Source organism: Rhinoderma darwinii, chromosome 4 (assembly GCF_050947455.1).
Source record: "Rhinoderma darwinii isolate aRhiDar2 chromosome 4, aRhiDar2.hap1, whole genome shotgun sequence".
In the NCBI taxonomy this organism is placed as follows: Eukaryota; Metazoa; Chordata; class Amphibia; order Anura; family Rhinodermatidae; genus Rhinoderma; species Rhinoderma darwinii.
Window position 1 is genome coordinate 60907837 of NC_134690.1, and position 6000 is coordinate 60913836.

At 41.2% G+C, this 6000-nt stretch overlaps 1 long non-coding RNA gene across 1 annotated transcript in view; it reads right to left on the bottom strand.

Moving 5' to 3' along the window:
• LOC142760710 (uncharacterized) overlaps window positions 1-5585 on the bottom strand; it is a 32842-nt gene extending 27257 nt beyond the window's left edge. Inside the window, exon 1 of the long non-coding RNA XR_012883371.1 lies at window positions 5403-5585. This is a non-coding gene — a long non-coding RNA (uncharacterized LOC142760710). The remainder of the gene's footprint in view (window positions 1-5402) is intronic.
• Window positions 5586-6000: the final 415 nt, after the last annotated feature.

A 6000-nucleotide genomic window follows, 5' to 3' on the forward strand; every position in this document is an offset into this window, starting at 1 on the left:
CCTATTAGGGTATATGGACATCATAGAGTTAGCTCCTGCTCAAGACAAGTCTCTATCAGCCTTAGGCCTCATTTACACGAGCGTAATATACGCGCGTGCTTTTCACGCGTGTCGTACGCACCTATATTACTCTATGGGGCAGTGCAGACAATGCCTGAATTTTGCGCAGCGCAAGTGCGTTGCGTAAAACTCACGACATGTTCTATAATCGTGCGTTTTTCACGCATCACGCACCCATTGAAGTCAATGGGTGCGTGAAAACCACGCATGCCGCACGGAAGCACTACCGTGCGAACTGCGTGATTCGCGCAAGAGCTGTCAAAAGGATGAATGTAAATAGAAAAGCACCACGTGCTTTTCTGTTTACAAACATCCAAACGGAGTGCCAAGTTAGAGATGAGCGAACCGAACTTCACCGGGTTCGGCCGAACTCATTTTGGCCAAACCCGGAAAAAAAATTTCCGTTACGCGACGTCAGGAGACAGTCACTGTCCACGGTGCTGAAAGAGTTAAATTGGTTCAGCACCAAGGACAGTGACTTCCGATCACAATATACATGAACGTGTAAAAAAAAAAAGAAGTCCTGACTTACCGATAACTCCCGGCTTCTTCCTCCAGTCTGACCTCCCGGGATGACAATTCAGTCCAAGTGACAGCTGCAGCCAATCACAGGCCAAGCACAGGCTGCAGCCAGTCACAGGCTGCAGCGGTCACATGGACTGCCGCATCATCCAGGGAGGTGGGGCCGGATGACAAGAGAGGGACGCGTCACCAAGGCAACGGCCGGGAGACCGGACTGGAAGAAGCAGGAAGTTCTTGGTAAGTATGAACGTCTGTTTTTTATTCACAGGTTGGTGTATATTGTGTTCGGAATTCACTGTCGAGAGTGCTGAAAGAGTTACTGCCCATCAGTTAACTCTTTCAGCACCCTGGACAGTGACTGACGTCGACTAGCCTCATCTCTATGATGGCGGCTGCGCGAAAATCACGCATCATACACTGATGACACACGGAGCTGTCAAGCGCCTTTTGCGCACGCCAAACGCTGCGTTTTTTGGCGTGCGCAAAACGCACACGCTCGTGTAAATGAGGCCTTAGGAGAGAGTTGCAGACATGAAGTAATTGCCGCAAATATGCGGTGCAGATTCTGCCTTGCTTATATGTGAAAATTTACAGTACAATACATGTGGAAGGGGTTTTAAAAACCCCATCCACATGTAATGGAACAAATCTGCATAATACAGGGCAGGCTGCAGATTTTTAGATCTGCAGCTTGCCGATTTTGTTGCAAAATTCGAGCGAATTTTCACTGCAGATTTCCCCCTCTGCAATTAAAAGGGCACGGCCAGACGTGGCGGAATTTCTGTGGAATTCCGCTGCGGACAGTCCGCAGTGGAATTCCCCAGCGGCCGGTTTATACATTTGTTTAAATTAATTTTTAGGCAAGTTAGTTTAGACGTTGCGGAAAACTCTGCTGCGGACTCTAGGCTGCGGGGCGGAATTTTCAGACCGCAGTATGCACGGTCTGTTGCGGAATTTCACTGCGGATTTCAACCTTTGCAATGCAAAAACTGAAATCTGTGGCAAGTCCGCAGTGTTTTCTGCAACGTCTGAATTACCTGTCAAATATGCAAATGTTGGTGCAGATTCGTTGCGTAATTGCCCCAAATCTGAACCAACATTTGCAGTGGAAAAACTCTGCCACGTCTGGCCGTGCTGAAAGAGTTAAATCCATGGCAAATCCACTGCATAATCCACATGTATTAAATTTCTCGACTTAGGGCATGACCAGACGTGGCGGAATTGCTCTGGAATTCCGCTGCGGACAGTCCACAGCGGAAATCCACAGCGTACACATTTCTCCATTGCCTTCCACAGCTTTTTAGTTGGGTTCGTTTACACGTTGCGGACAATTCCGCTGCGGAGCATAGGCTGCGGTGCGGAATTTGGTGTCCGCAGCATACAATGGCTGTTGCGGACGTGTAGCGGACTTGTTGCGGACACATTGCGGAATTTCTCCATTGACTTCAATGGAGAGTAAAAAATTCCGCGATGAAGTCCGCAGATGTTATGTGTTAAGTTCATACTTACCGAGAACTCCCTGCTTCTTCCTCCAGTCCGGCTTCCCAGGATGACGTTTCAGTCCAATCACAGGCTGCAGCGGTCACATGGACTGCCGCGTCATCCAGGGAGGTTGGGCTGGATGCCGAAAGAGGGACGCGTCACCAAGACAACGGCCGGGTAAGTATGAAATTATTTTACTTTCACTAGGGAAAGTGCTGTCCCTTCTCTCTATCCTGCACTGATAGAGAGAAGGGAAGTACTTTCTCCTCAATACGCAACGGCTAGTCCGCATCAATTTAATGCCCATTTTGGGCAGAGCCGCAACAGAATCTGCAACACAAATTCTGTGCGGCATTGATGCGGACAGTGTATGCAGAACTCCGCCACATCTGGGCATGCCCTAAGTGTTTATATTAGTGTGTGGTATTAGTGTTTATATTATAGAGATTATAGAGAGGTATTAGTGTTTATATTATAGTGAAGTATTAGTGTTTATATTATAGTGATGTATTAGTGTTTATATTATAGAGAGGTATTAGTGTTTATATTAAAGTGAGGTGTTAGTATTTATATTATAGAGAGGTATTAGTGTATATATTATAGTGAGGTATTAGTGTTTATATTATAGAGAGGTATTAGTGTTTATATTATAGTGATGTATTAGTGTTTATATTATAGTGATGTATTAGTGTTTATATTATAGAGAGGTATTAGTGTTTATATTATAGTGTGGTATAAGGCTAAGTTCACACGGAGTATTTTGGGGGGAGGAATATCTGCCTCAAAGCTCCAAACGGAATTTTGAGGCAGATATTCCTCCCCCAAAATACTCCGTGTGAATAGCAATTATCGCGCCGTTTTTCGCCCGCGGCCATTGAGCGCCGCGGGCATAAAACACGCTTTCTCCTGCCTCCCATTGAAGTCAATGGGAGGTCGGAGGCGGAAGCGCCCGAAGATAGGGCATGTCGCTTCTTTTTCCCGCGAGGCAGTTTTACTGCTCGCGGGAAAAAGACGCCGACGCCTCCCATTGAAATCAATGGGAGGCGTTCTCGGGCCGTTTCTGCCGAGTTTTGCGACGCGGTTTCCGCGTCAAAAAACTCGGCAAAAGACCCCGTGTGAACATAGCCTTAGTGTTTATATTATAGTGAGGTATTAGTGTTTATATTATAGTGAGGTATTCGTGTTTATATTATAGTGAGGTATTAGTGTTTATATTATAGTGCGGTATTAGTGTTTATATTATAGTGAGGTATTAGTGTTTATATTATAGAGAGGTATTAGTGTTTATATTATAGTGATGTATTAGTGTTTATATTATAGTGATCGATTAGTGTTTATATTATAGTGAGGTATTAGTGTTTATATTATAGTGAGGTATTAGTGTTTATATTATAGTGAGGTATTAGTGTTTATATTATAGTGAGGTATTAGTGTTTATATTATAGTGATGTATTAGTGTTTATATTATAGTGAGGTATTAGTGTTTATATTATAGAGAGGTATTAGTGTTTATATTATAGAGAGGTATTAGTGTTTATATTATAGTGAGGTATTAGTGTTTATATTATAGAGAGGTATTAGTGTTTATATTATAGAGAGGTATTAGTGTTTATATTATAGTGCGGTATTAGTGTTTATATTATAGTGCGGTATTAGTGTTTATATTATAGTGAGGGATTAGTGTTTATATTAGAGAGAGGTATTAGTGTTTATATTATAGTGAGGTATTAGTGTTTATATTATAGAGAGGTATTAGTGTTTATATTATAGAGAGGTATTAGTGTTTATATTATAGTGAGGGATTAGTGTTTATATTATATTGAGGTATTAGTGTTTATATTATAGTGAGTATTCTATTATTGTATGGAATACTGTATATGGTATTACTATATATATTATTGTAGGGTTTTCACATATATACTATTGTGCCGCATTAACCCCTTAACGCCGACGGACGGATATATATACAGTGTACCCACGTAATCAGTGGCAGGAGCACGGCTGTTATACACAGCCTGGCTCCTGCTGAAACTGCCAAAATCGAAGCGCGCTCCGATTCCGGCAGTTTAACCCATTAAATGCCGCTGTCAATAGTGACAGCGACATCTAATGTGTTTGACAGAGGGAGGGAGCTCCCTCTGTCACCCGATCGGCGCCCCCGCAACGAAATCGAGGGTCACCGTCGGGTTTCCATGGCAGCCGGGGGCCTAACAAAGACCCCCAGGTCTGCCTTCAGCAAATGCCCATTAGGCGATGCCGGAGGCATGACCTAACAGATTGCCTGTCAGTTTTACACTGACAGGCAATAATGCTTTGGTATACTAAGTATACCAAAGCATTATATATGCGATCAGCAGATCGCATAGTGAAGTCCCCTGGTGGGACTAAAAAAAAAAAAATGTAAAGCAGTTAAATAACGTTTGTGAAAAAAAAAAAATTACAGTCAAAATCAAATAAAACTACTTTTTTTGCCCAAAAAGTGGTTTTATTTAGTAAAAGTGTCAAAACAAATAATACATACACACATATGGTATCCCCACGATCGGAACAACTTGAACAATAAAATTAACACATTAATTAAACTGCCGGATGAACGGCGTCCAAAAAAACACGCAAAAAAACAATGGCAAAATTCTCTCTTTTCTCCCATTCCCCCCATAAAAAATTAAATAAAAGTTGATCTATAAGTCCTATGTACCCCAAAATAGTACTAATGAAAACTACACATTGGCCCGCAAAAATCAAGCCCACATACGGCCACATTGACGGAAAAATAAAAAAGTTACGTCTCTTGGAATGCGGCGATGCAAAAACAAGTAATTTTTTTCTAAAAGGCTTTTTATTGTGCAAACGTAGGAAAACATATAAAACCTTTACATATTTGGTATCCCCGTAATCGTGCCGACCCATAGAATAAAGTTAACATGTTATTTACGCTGCATAGTAAACGGCGTAAATTTATAACTTGAAAATTAATGCTGGAATAGCTGCTTATTTTCAATCTCCTAAAATAAAGTTAATAAAAGTTAATCAATATATTATAAGCATCTAAAAATGGTACAATTACAAAATACAACTCGTCCCGCAAAAAACAAGCCCTTACGACTCTTGGAATGCGACCGTGAAAAAACAGAAAATAATCCTTGGTCACTAACGTGCAAAATGGCCCGGTCATTAAGGGGTTAATGTGACGATTATTACAGGTGATACTTGGTATTATTGTACATGTAATTGTATTGTATTATTATATGTGCTATATCATGTTTATTATTATGTTACAATATTTATGTTACATTTATTGTGTTTTTTTCATGTGTGATGTTAAAGTTTAATTCTACCTAATGTTGATAATCTTTGTGCAAGTTTCTGCTCATGCTACACGGACGGCTGCGTTTCATGGACGTTCAGAGCAGTTGCGCTTTATATTCTCTGGTTTGGCTCCTTCTCCAAATATAAAAATGTGATGATCCAGGACTTTCCTGTCATCTCCTGAGGTGACCTGTAAAAACAACACAGCCCAGCTTTACACTGCATGATAAGACCCCCAGACATATTGTGATGTCACACCAGGCCATACTAGAATTGTGTAACACATAATGGCGGTGTTACCCATAGCAACCAATCAGATTCCATGTTTCATTTCTCCCATGTAGAATATGAAAGCTGAGCTCTGACCGGTTGATGTGGTTAACCCCACCCCCTTTTTGTCAGCACTATGCCCAGTATGTTATAATAATAATAATAATCATATTAATTACAATGATGATGAAATATAAATATTCACTGCTGTGGAGAATGGAAAAATGTCATAGAAAAGTGGTGGGGTGGTCGTGGAAACCAATCAGCTCTTATTTTTCAGTGACCTTTTGGAATATGAAAGCAGAAAACCTATTGGTTCCTGTAGGTCACATGCCCACTTTTCCATTGCACTAGTTC